Raw genomic sequence first — 13,806 nt, forward strand, 5'->3', positions numbered from 1 at the left:
CCCTGAAACAAAACCCTGGAGGTAGTGTCTGTCCCTAATAGGAGACAGGGAGTGGGAGAGATAAATGGGTGTGAGTGGGGCTGGGGAGAAGCTAGCAAAGAGTACAATAGGTAAATGGGGGCGGGGATGGAAGTGATAGGTCAGAGAGGAGGGTGGGGGAAAGTAGCAAAGTGTGCAAAGGATAGAAGGAGGTGGGGATGAATGTGATAGGTCAGAGGGGAGGGTGGAGCAGATAGGTGGGAAGGAAGATAGGCAGGTAGGACAGATCATGAGTTTTGTTCTGATCTGGAAGTTAGAACCTCGGCTAAGGTGGCGGGAGGGGAAATGAGGAAACTGGTGAATTCTTCATTGATGCCCTGGGGTTGAAGTGTTCTGACGCAAAAGGTGAGCCGTTCTTCCTCAAGTCGTCTTGTGGTAAGGGAGTGGTGATGGAGGATACCCAGGACCTGCATGTCCACGGCAGAGTGGGAGGTGAAGTTGAAATATTGGGCCACGTGGAGGTGGGGTTGATTGGTGGGGGTGTCCCAGAGTTGTTCCCTAATGGGCTCTGCGAGGGGGTGCCCGGTCTCCCCAGTGTAGAGGAAACCGCATTTGGAGCAATGGCTGCAACAAGCGACTTGGTTGATTTGCAGGTGAAACTTTAATGGATGTGGAAGGCTCCTCTGGGGCCTTGGTTGGAGGTGAGGGAGAAGGTGTGGGCGCAGGTTTTGCAACTCCTGCGGTGGTAGGGGAAGGTGCCAGGATGGGAGGGCAGGTTGTTGGGGGACGTGGACCTGACCAAGTAGTCATGGGGGGAATGGTGTTTGCGGAATGTGGAAAGGGGTGGGGAGGGAAATATATCCCTGGTGGTGGGGTCCTTTTGGAGGTGGCGGAAACGTTGGCGGATGATGCAGTTTATGCTACCATTCACCTATTGTACTCTTTGCTACCTCCTTCCCAGCCCCACCCCTGTCCCATTTATCTCTCCACTCTGGAGTCTCCCTGCCTTCATTCCTGATTAAGGACTTTTCCCTGACACTTTGATTTTCCTGTTCCTCGGATGCTGACTGACCTGCTGTGCTTTTCCAGCACCATTTTAATATAGGCTCTGGGTTCCATCATCTGCAGACCTCATCTTAGCCGAGGGAGTGTGAGAGACAATCGAGAGACCTGGGGCCAACCAGAATGGAGAGTATCACCGCTCTAAACTCACTGCACATTTCCCTGACTCCTGTTTGGATCTCTGATTATTTTTTCCCTCTTTTCTTTCTGTCTGAACCTTGCACACTTTACCTCTCTCTCCCTCTCTCATACTGACAGCATTTTCTTTTGTCTTTTTTCTCTCTACTTTCTGTCTTTGTCTACATTTTTTACCATCCTCTCTTTTTTCAGTCACTCTCGCCCACTTTTTCATTCCTTCCCTATTTCTTTGTCTTGTCACTGCACTCCCTGCAATATTGCACTATCCCCAACAAATTTAGAGTCTCTTAAATGTCGCCCCTCCAAGCCCCTGCTTAATTGCTCTTTCCTTTCTCGCTTTATCTTCCTGAACCAGCCCCTTTGTAGTTTCTCCATTACACAGCCAGCTCACATTAGAAATCTTTCTCTACACACATCCATTCGCCATACACCCCGGGATATGTCCCAGCCCCTGGGCTGGAGTACAAAGTGAGTATGTGCACAGACCAGACTGAGTTTTCCTGTAGCTGCTGGAAAGTTGATGCCATATTAAATTGGGTCTATGTTTGCGTCAGTTGACTTGACCATTCTGGGGAATTTTGGTATGTCCCCAGCACTGCTACCTCACAATGCCCGGGACCCAGGTTCGATTCCAGCCTCGAGACGACTGCCTGTGTGGAGTTTGCACGTTCTCCCCATTTCTGCATGGGTTTCCTCCTAAGGACGTGCAGTTTAGGTGAATTGGCCAGGCTATATTGTCTCGAGTGTTCTGGACTGTGTAGGTTAGGTGCATTGCTTTTGGAGAAATTAGTTCAATAAAGCAGAGATCACAAAACACAGATCAAAGTGAAATTAACAAACTGTGTATTAACACAGCGGTATCGTGGAAGAGAAATTGACAGAGCTGAAACAGCACAGGCAGTCTGTCCAGGTAACTGGAGTTCTCTTCCCTGAGTTGCAAATCAAGCCAGTTTTTATAGGAATAAAGTATAATAATGCTAATTAAAAATAGTGAAAATACAACGGTCTTGATAGTCAAGTAATCAAGTTACAATGGCGATAATCACAAAGCAGTTATGAGAAGCATGTCCTGAATGTCAATACTGTGAAGCGTCCGGCAGCATCATTCAGTTCTTAATGGGATCAGGAGATTCCAGCTCTCTACAAGGGTAAGTGAGAATGTCCCTTTTCCTGGGAGTAATTTGTTTCCATCGTTTCTGTCCAATGAGTGAGATATCCTGGTGCCTCTTTGTCTGACCTTTCCTTTCTGTGTGGCTTTGGTATGACTGAGGTACAAGAGTGCCCTTCGGGTTTTGGGACAGCTGTGTTTATCGGGTCCCTGGTCTGCGAGTGACTGCGGTCATGTCTGGTTTTCCTTGTCAGACTGTTTGATCAATGCTGAGGCATTCTGTGCGTTCCTAGTAGGCTCTGGATTTTCTGAGTTGCGTGGGGCCATGCTATGGGTAGGCGGCGGAGGTGGGGGGAGTGGTTGGGGTGAGGGGGGGAGGTCTTGTGACACAATGAGTCGGAGGTAAATGGGGGACAATACACAATTTGCGTAACCCGGGTTGGTTACCATTCGGAGGGTTGAAGGTCCTGTTTCCACACTGCAGGGATTCTTAAAATAAGCCTCATCTGGTGACCTGTATTTGTTCTCATTGATGCAATGAGTTCACCTATTACCATTCTGTGGGGCACCATCATGGATAACTGTCCTGTAGCTGCCCTTTGCTTCCTGTTGCTAAATAACTCTTCAGCAATAGTTTAGGATGCTCTGATAAAAAGAATTGGTGCTGGCCCAGTAAATGTTACAGCGAAGGGCATCTTTTTTACAGAGGAGATTTCAGACAGTGAGAGAAACAGCAAAACATACATTGTTGAATCTCTCCAGCAAATCCAAACGTAAGTGGGAGAAAGGGCAGGGGGTCGGAGTTGAGTGGGTGATGCTGAAAACCGGCAGCTTCTGAGGAGCAGGAGAATCAACGCTTTGGGATTATATTCCATGCGCACCGGCTCTTTGTGGGTGGCACAGTGGTGAACACTGCTGTCTCACAGCCCCAGAGACCTGGGTTCAATTCCCGCCTCAGGCGACTGACTGTGTGGAGTTTGCACGTTCTCCCCGTGTCTGTATGGGTTTCCTCCGGGTGCTCCGGTTTCCTCACACAGTCACAGACATGTGCAGATTAGTTGAATTGGCCACAGGATCCAGGTGAATTGGCCATGCTAAATTGCTCGTAGTATTAGGTGAGGGGTAAATGTAGGGGTATGGGTGGGTTGCGCTTCGGCGGGTCGGTGTGGACTTGTTCGGCCGAAGGGCCTGTTTCACACTGTAACCGAACTTACTGTAAGGAGTGTCTTTACTTGAAGATTGTTTCACAAATCCTGCCACATCACGCAATTCCCATAACATGATGAAACGTATAACCGAATGCTCCAGAACATGCAGCTCAAATAAACTCTCTCAAAAGTGATCGATATATTCTCTCCAAACTGATTTGTACAGTCTATATATATAGATTCAAGTCAATAAGTGTTATTGCCATCCCATTATCACAAGCAGGCAGAAAGTGAGTGCTGGAAATCAGAGTTGGAGAGTGTGGTGCTGGAAAACCACAGCCTGAGTGAGGTCAGACAACATCCGAGGAGCAGAAGAGCATGAGCTTTTCATCAGGAATGAGGGGTGGCCCAAGGGGGCTGAGAGATAAATGGGAGGGGTTAGGGCTGGCGGTGCATGGTAGCTGAGAATGTGATAGGTAGATGAAGTAGGAGGTGAAGGTGAGAGTTCAGAGAGAAAGGTGGAGTGGATGGGGGAAGGAAGATGGACAGTTAGGATAGGTATCACAAACACCCAATATTTCTTCTTGTCTGCCTTGTTCTACACTGTAGTTATCATTAGCCTGCCTGTAGACCACTCCTATGGGTTAGTGCTTTCCTCTAAGAATCCTCATGTCATAATGATTCACTTTAATGTGAGTTTTGGATTAGTTCACTTTTGTTATGAAAGACATGGAGCTTTTACTTTTCTCTTTGATCACTTTGTGACATTAGTTTTGATGGCTGTTGTATTCCTAGCTTTCTTTTACTTTTCTGTCCCTTCCTGCAATTCTCTGACTCTCATTTATCACGTTATCATTTTCCTCTCAACCTTTTGTTTGGATAAACTACGTCTTCCATCTTGAAATCCCTTGCCCCCATTATTGAGTGCGAAAGCCTCTCTCATTCCTGGTGGGCGGTATGATGGTTCAGTGGTTATCACTACTGCCTCACAGCACCAGGGACCCGTTTCAATTCCAGCCTTGAGTGACTGTCCTTGGGAGTTTGCACATTCTCACCATGTCTGCATGGGTTTCCTCTGGGTGCTTTAATTTCATTCCAAAGTCCAAAGATGTGCGGCTAAGGTGAATAGACCATGCCAAATTGCTCTTAGTGTTCAGGGATGTGTTGGTTCGGTGCATAAGTCAGGGGAAATGGAGAGTAATAGATTAGGGGGATGGGTTTGTGTGGTATACTGTTCGGAGGGTCGGTGTGGACTTTCAATGATTCCCAAGTTCTGCAGTTTGCAAGAGCACACTTCAGGCACAGGCTGCCTGAACTGTATCACTCCCACTTTCCCATTGGCCAACTTTACTATACTCACTCTCACAGTGCCCTATGAACCAGTACCCACTTCTCTCGCACCATTTGCTGAAAAGCGTATTTCCCAATTTTATGCATCCGACATCAACTTTCAAGTAGCTCAGGTAGTATTCTACAGATTATAAACTTTGAGAGTCTGCGTTTTTATTTGCTGCCTAGTTCCTCGTACTCTCTATGCTTGATCTCTTTCCTAATTCTACCAGTGACATTGATACCTACACGGACCAAGACATCAAGACTTTTTGCCCTCCCGTTAGGTATTAGAAACAATCACACACAGTATGATACTCACCCGAGTTGCTGCATTTTACAGTCCGGATCCCTCAGAATCTCAGACAGTAGTTTCACTCCGAAATCTCCCAATTTTTGGTTCCCACCCTATACCTAAAAAACGTGTGAGAAACAAAGTGAATCAAATGCTGCCTGCCTTTTGCCTTTGCGTGTGGAATGGGCACAGAGACACTGAAAAACATCTGAAAATAAGCAGATTTTCTCAACATGGGTGAGAAGTCTTGTTCTGTTCAAAACCCAAGGGAATGCCGCTAAAATCAATGGTAGACCTCACTGGACAGCAGGTCGGTGACTCATCCCTGAGCATGACAGTTTCCATAAACTGGAGTAGTAAGCACAGCTTCAAGGTACAGTGCATCACTGTTAGGCAGCATGATTGCAAAGGCTTGGTGATTACAGAGGGCAATCCCTCAGATATTGATCGTAGCCAAGAGGTTTGATGAATTGATCGAGATCCTGGAGGAAGACTGTGGGTAGGACAGTGACAATGTAGACAACATTATCGGGTGTCAAACACAGAGTAGAGCAGAATAGAATGTAGCCATAAGGTGGATTTGTCCAACTGGGAACATAGATAGCGTTTTCCATAGCTACAAATTAAAGTTTGGTAAACTATATCACTTACTAGGTATCAGGCTAAGGAAGGCTTTATGGTAACTGTGGAGGAAATGGAAAGGAAGAGGAATAATCCAATTGCAGCGGACCATGGACAGGTCCTTAGCTCAGAAGAATTAACACTTGGTGAAAGCGCTAACGTGGGATAAAATCATGTCTTTTCAAAGGATGCTGGCATCAGTCCTGGGACAGGAAGGAGCTATACTGAGGGGACAGGCTCCAGCTGTTCTCCTTGTAAGAGCAAATAGGGAGGTAGAAAACACTTTAAAACTGAGAAATCAAGATGGTACAGGAAATTAAATCCGTTGAAATGAAATGAGATAAATGAGATATATTTAAAAATACAGACAGAGATGAAGATGTGAATAGGATTCAGGAGTGTGAGAGCGAAGTGATGGTTATAATTAAATTAAAAGGAATCACCATTATAATCTATTAGTCTCTCAAGAGGAATAAAGCCAATAATAACAAATGCAGCTGCTGAAAAATGTTGACACTTGGAAAAGTAAGTGACAGAAATAAAGTTGTGTTCTTGCAGGACCAATAATTGTTAATTTAAACATAATATCAGCACAAATCAAACAGACAAATAGCATCATGTAACTGGAGACAATGGTGAGCAAAGGATTGATCACACATTAATAGAAGTAATCCATAGACTACTTACTGGTGCAGTGGAGGTGGAGTATGAAATGTACACAAAGATTAGGGGAATTCATGATAAAGAAATCCTTGGCAAGTCTTCTGACAAATTGGTGAGAGAAAAAAATAATCAAATGGACTCTTATTGTATCAAATACATAAGCATTCGGTGCTGATCTGTAATGGGAATAAGCCACTATGAAACAAAAGCTGTTGGAAACATGAAACAACATTGACCTCGATATTGTATAAGATATAATTCAGAGGAGCATGAAAACTGTTGCGTTCTCCTGTGCAGTCTTATTTACTACCAATTTTGAGCAATAAATCGTCGCTTTGGTGACTTGCATTGGTTGATCAGGAAAAGACAGTAAAATTCCATCATATTGTGAAGAATCCCTTTTGGATTCTTCATTCTTCAGAGAATCAATCATCAATCTTCATTCTTAGTAAATTCTGTGTTGAAAAATGATTCTTTCCGGTACAACTGAATTATTAGTTTCCCTTCATTATGGAGAATTGGCACAATCTTTGGCTATTCAACAATGTGATCAAAAGTCAGAGACAGAAAGTAACCAGGAGCTCTCAGCATTTGTGAAGTACGGATACCAATCGCTGTAGTCCTACATTCCGAATGTAGCAGCTCCCAAGATCAAATTCTTTCAGTGAATCACAGAATTCAATGACAAAACAGGATTACACAGTCTACTGGGCTCAGTCTCAAGTCACGAAATGAAAACGTTTACACATCTTTCACAGAGTTCCGTGAAAGTGATTTATTCTGAGACTCAAACAGTTAATGCAATGGATATAGGATGTTTCTTTTAGGAGCAATAGACCTGGTATTTCCAATCTGTCCTTGAAATACATCCTTCACACAATCGGTGACCTGACAGACTGTGCGATGAAGAAATGGAGACAGAATCTCGTTCAGGGGACGAGCTGACTGTAGGGAGGAGAAACCAGCAACAAAACCGTTGAATATTTCAAATTTCCCATATTTCTTACTATGGGCCTCACTGAGCAATTACTGAATGTCCCTGGGATCAGGAGTCAGGCAAGGCCAGCACCAAATTCTTGGATGGTGAGGCGTGGGATGTGGAACACACAATCGGTGCAGAATCATCTCTCTCCAGAAGTTCTGTCAGGAATCCAGGCAGGAACTGGGAAGGTTGCAGATTATCCTGGATCAAATCTCCATTTCCAAACACAATCTTCTTCTCAGAGAGATGATTGAAGGCCATCTCACCCAGCTTCAGAAACTCATCAATGTGGCAGTTGAAATATTCCTTCCGTTCATCACCAACAAATCCCAGGATCTCAGTCCAGATGCTGATATCAGCCTTTTGCAATAAATGGAATGCTGTGGGATGGCTGGTCACTATCACGGAACATCCAGGGAGCAGCTTGTGATGGATCAAACTGCACACAATGTCGGACACTTCACACCAGCATTCGGGATCAGGGCACATGAACTGAGGCTCTGTGTTTCTCCGACTGTCATAAAAATCAATACTGAACTTGTATTCATCAAACCATCAACAGCAATCCCTCTGGGTTCTTCCAGAGTTCTCCTAGAACATTCCCAAAGTAAGGATACTCATGCAATATCAGATTCCTCAGGTTTATCCTACACTTGTCAGTGTTCAAATCCCAACATTTAGAACTGAATACAAATCGGAACTCTGGGTATGTTTTCCCAGTGGCGCAGTCATAAACCATCTTGAGTACCATTGTGGATTTTCAAATTTCCAGGACTCTGGTCATAAGTGCTAAACGTCCAGTATTAGATTTACGGGGAGATAAACGTCTATAGAACAGTTGATCAGCTCGGATCTTTTCCAGTTGGCTCTGGAGATGTTTCTCTCTCCACGCTTCATGGTATTGGCATCTTCCTAGCAGTTCATGTTCTGCAAGTGTCCGATCTTGAGTAGCGAAAATAACCGTTAGCTTAGTGTATCAATCAATCGGCTGGAATATCTTCACCTTCTCCTTTATTAGTATCGTGTTCACTCGCAGTGTTTCAGTTTGGACTCGATCTCCTTGTGTTTCTGTTGAATGTCTTCAACTGGAACAGACAGAAAGTGGTTCTCCATGTTAGTGACATTAGTATCGACAGAAAACAAAATGTTCAAATACCTTTGCACAGAAAACAGTAAAGTGTTGCTTTTTGTGTACAGAGTCAATACAGATTTGTGTATAAGTTTAGCTTCCATGCATGAACACATCACTTGTAAATGAAGGATGGTTGAGAAAGAATTCAACGTCTTTAGTTTCAGTAAAGTAATTTTTTATGAAGTTGATATATTCCCTGCAAGGTTTGTAATAAGTGTCATAACAGACATTATCTTACAAATTCTCACGGGCAAAGCACCTTGTGTCTCCCAAAGCCTACCTACAAACTGCAAGTCCAGAAGTGCAAATGGAATTCTCTCTGTTTGCTTAGATTACTATCACTTGTAACATTTTCAATATTCACTCCATCCACCGTGGACACATATGGCTTCCAGAAGATGCACTGCTTCCTGATTCTTTAGACTGTACCTTCAGTTGGGAAGGACAAGGGTAGCAGATGAATGTGACCACTCTCACAAATTAATTCACTGTTACTGTGTCAAACCTTACAGTAATATTCTCATTTCTATATACTATACATGATAGAGATAGAAATACAATTCACAACATTTTAAACTACGTGGAATGTTGTGTTTAGCAAGCAACATTGAATAGCCAGGACTCATTCCACTACAGAAGAGATCAGGGCAAGGTTCACATCATAAAAGTATTTCATATTATTACTATCATTGATGGTTAACATAGTATATGTAATATGGAAGTATCCATCTAGAACATGATATGGTTACCAACAAATGTAGAAGGTAATTCAGGTGAAACATCTTTACTCCAGAGAGGTTTAGAGTATGGATCACAATACCAAAGGAATGGTTCAGATGAACACATTAATCAAAGTTAGGTAAACAAAAATAAAATTACACGAATACAGCTTAGAAAGAGGAGATGCAGAATGCTGAAACTGACACCCGGAAGCGGCAAGAACAAACCAATACAAATACCGGAAGAAACATCAAAGCAGCGCTTCACACGAGGCTCCAACAGCACTGATGATGTTCCCTAGTCAGGGAACGAAACGTTTGCAGCAAAAACTTCCAGCTCGGCGAGCAGAACCACAACAGGAGATGCAGAATCAGATGGCCTGTGACTGTGGTATATACTCAAATATTTTTCAATTCACTTAAAAAAAAAATCTCAGTTAGCAGACAACATCCAAATGTACAAGTCTCAGAATGTAGTTATATTCGTATCCCAGGTGCAGAGAGACACCCTTTTAAGTGTATTAGGATAATACTGGCTATGTTCAGATTATCACAGTTTATGATAATTCAACCAGGTGTGTCCATGGTTTCAGACTGGAATAGGATTCTGCCAGGTATGTAGAGAGTCTCGAAGTGTATCGGGAGTGTGGCAAATGTCTGCAGGGTTTCACAGTGTATTGGGACCGCACAAAGTGTACAAAGTTTTTCAGAATGTATCAGGACTCTGCCAGGTATGCACATGTTATCACAGTGTAATGCAAACTTGCCAGGTTTGTACTGGGTTTCACATTGTATCAGGATGCTGCCAGATGTATACAGGGTTTCACAGTGTATCAGTGCCCTGCCATGTGTGTACTGTGTTTCACAGTGTATCAGGATCCTGCCAGGTGTATACAGGGCTTCACAGTGCATCAGGACCCTGCCAGGTGTACAGGCTTTCACAGTGTATCAGGACCCTACAAGGTGTATATACATTTTCACAGTGTATCAGTATCGGGCCAGGCTTGTACAGGATTTCACATTGTATCAGGATGCTGCCAGATGTATACAGGGTTTCACAGTGTATCAGTGCCCTGCCATGTGTGCACTGTGTTTCACAGTGTATAAGGATCCTGCCAGGTGTATGCAGGATTTCCCAGTGCAACAGCATCCTGCCAGGTGTATGCAGGATTTCCCAGTGCAACAGCATCCTGCCATGTGTGTACAGGGTTTCTCAGTGCATCAGGATCCTGCCAGGTGTGTACAGGGTTTCACAGTTTATCAGGATCCTGCCTGGTATGTACAGGGTTTCACATTGTATCAGGACCCTGCCAGGTGTATACAGAGTTTCACAGTGCACCAGGACTCTGCCAGGGTTTACAGGATTTCCGAGTGTATCATCATCTTGCCAGGGGTGTGCAAGGAATCACAGTGGAACAGAATCGTTTCACGTGTGTACAAGGTTTCACAGTGCATCAGTATGCGACCAAATGCACAGAGGGTTTCACATAGTATCAGGATCGTTCCAGGAATCAAAGTCATTTATTGTTGAAAATGAATTTGCACTCAGAAGGCACAGAATCTTTCCTGGATATTATTTACTCTTTAGAATTGAAACGTTTGTTTTTAATTTGTCCAGTAGAATGGATCAGAGCGTTGCTTGAGGAAGAGTGAACAGGGTTGTTTGATTGTATTTCCCACTCTGACCTGCAGTGAACAGTGATGATTTCCTATGGATCATTTCTCCTTGTACCCGCTTTGCTCACTGCGAGCAGATGGCTTGGGATGAAGGTAGCTTTTGTGCCAATACAGTTACTCTTTTGGTTTTGTTTTTGTTGGTCAGCTTCCTACTAACTGTTGCACCTTGCGAACAGCACTTTAAATCACTCTACTCCTGCTGTCTCTTTCATTTGGCTACTCAGATGGAGTCATTCCTTGCCCATTAGCTACGGAGTGTTATCATGCTGCTAATCCTCCTCCTTTCGGTCCATTCCTCACGTGAACTCTTCATTCCATTATCCGCTCGAATCTAATGTTGATTCCTCAGTTGCTTGGATTGTTTGATCAAGTCCATCACTTTTATAACTGGATATGTCACTGCCCACTTTAACTGGTCTCTGACCCTTTTCTGGGTCACCACAGAAATAAAAGCATTTGTGCAACAACTTAACTTCTGAAGCATAAATGCCAATTTTCGAAAGAGATCACGTGCAGCAGAATCTAAGGAATAGCCAGCTGTAAAGAAATGCAAAATATGTACCAACCAGAGAAATATGAAACTGGCAGATATGGAAAATAGCAAAATCACAGATTTCCTTCTGCTCTCTACCTCTGGGTCGGTGTCCATTTTTCTCTGTCCCCTCAGACCCTCGCTCATTTTCGCAGCCTCAAAGGTATATCTGACAGTCAGAACATTAATAAAGAGAATAAAACTGATCGGGAGAAACGGTGTTAAAAATTTTTCAATATATTTAAAACTTGCCCACTGAGGATCGCTATAATACCTGGATGTGGTAGAACAATACCATGGAACATAGTTACTGATCATTCTAGGTTTAAATCAAAAGTAGTTGGGAATGTTCTTTCAATAGAAGAAAATGCAAATTGTTGTGAGAACACTTGTTGCAGTTTTCTGTGTGCAATACTGAGATTTCATCTGATGAAAACAAATGGCGACAAATCGATCGAAAGATAAAGCAACAGTGAACCAGACCGAACAATCAATGGTCAAGCAGCTCAGGACATGGGTAACACTACAAACAGGAGTGATGTCCAGGAAACACTGTGCATAATAATAATATGCAAATCGACGGAGTATAATATTAAAAACAATGAACAGTAGATCAGAAGCTGCCATGGCGACCAGATAGCGAGTGATGCATGTAGAAAGGCCACATTTTCCACGAGCTAGGATTACAAACACCACTAGACTAACTGTAAGAGGGAGAAAAAAGGATGAACAAGGAGGCTAGAAGTTACTGATCAAACACTCTCTGTGTCTGGGCTCAGGCTATAAGCAATGGTAAAAAAAGGTAATCGTTGTTCCACGTCATATAAAGTTTAAAGAATTTGAATCACAGCAGCAAACTCTCTCAGAGTGTATCATTTGCAGTTTTTTAAAAAAAAGACATAGGGAAGAACATGAGCAGCGACTTGCTGACAAAAACACAGTCTTCTACCTTTTTATTGCGGATTGATAGCAGTGAATTTCACCCGCTGTATAGGTTACACAGACTGCCTGAAGTTTCCCATAACGCCTCTGCACTCACTCCAAGACACCTGGGATCAGTACGACAAACAACGGGAGGCACTAACACAGCACTGGTGGGAAAATGTCTGTATTTGATTTCAGAGCCTCCACAATTCAGTTTGCTTCTGTAATTGCATATCTACATGATATAAAGAACAGGACAGAACACTGAATGACTCCACAGTGTTCAGGATTGGATACTCTGCACAATATGGATGAATAAACAATCGAGCATTGAGTCCCTTCCTCATGTTCAGGATTGACTATCCTGATAATTTGAGCCATGACAGCATTCAGCAATGAATCCAACCACCATGTCCCAGGTTGGATACTCACCGCAATCGGAAGATCTTCAACTTCTGGCACAGACTCCTCCCGCATATCCAACACTGTACATCACAGCCATCACCTAAACAAAATATGAATCGACACAGCATTGTCCACCGCAACTTTCTGGTTTAGAAGTTCAACACTTTATCAGAGGACAAACAAAGCTTCCTTGCTGATGCCCAGGCTCTCGCTCCCAAGCTCCTCTCCTTGTGAACGGAGTTTCCAAACACAGACTCAGATCTATTTGGGGCTAGAAATCTCCATGGGTTGACTGACATTCTACATAGATATCACCAGAATTGTTCCACAGCTTGGGACAAGAGACTAATAGCTATATATGTCAATTGATCGCCCAAGAAAAAATAACAATTCCAACAGAATGCCAATGGGGAGGAACTGCACATGGGCCATTATTATTTGGGGAACATGAAAACACAGCAGCAACGAAGGACAAGGTGAGAAACAGCCTGTTGGACGCAGTTGCCTGATCCTCTGTGGGGGAGCTGCTGCTACATCATTCCAGATCTCAGTGTTGGTTCGAATACATTCTGCATCACAGTATTCTTACAAATGGCACAACTCACATCTCTCTTTGACAATCTCTATGTTATTTCACTCACTATCAGACCTTCCAATATCAAAATACATTTTGATATGTCTTTCATTGATGCCCTTCATTTTCCTGAGTCTATTCAGTCATTCAGTACCTCGTGAACTTAAGAGCTGTTCTATTGCATACATACCACTGCTTCCCCTGTTAGCTCAGTTTTACAACTCACTTGTGAAACTCTGTGAGCGAATGTGCACTCTAATAAAGAACCTGACGCTCATAATGACCAGAACAACAACTAGAACTTACACTTGATTATACTTTCTCAAAAGCAATACAAAAAAAAACTACATCAGAGTTTTATCTTCAGAATTCTAGAACTACAGAATGAGAGAACAGAAGAGACTCTCGGAACCGTCATGTTTCTCTCAGCAAAATTACATGACATCTCCATTCGTCCCACACAGACAGAGACACTGAACAGGCATGGTCTCTCCAACACACACACACACACACACAAA

This window comes from Hemiscyllium ocellatum, chromosome 40 (assembly GCF_020745735.1).
Source record: "Hemiscyllium ocellatum isolate sHemOce1 chromosome 40, sHemOce1.pat.X.cur, whole genome shotgun sequence".
In the NCBI taxonomy this organism is placed as follows: domain Eukaryota; kingdom Metazoa; phylum Chordata; class Chondrichthyes; order Orectolobiformes; family Hemiscylliidae; genus Hemiscyllium; species Hemiscyllium ocellatum.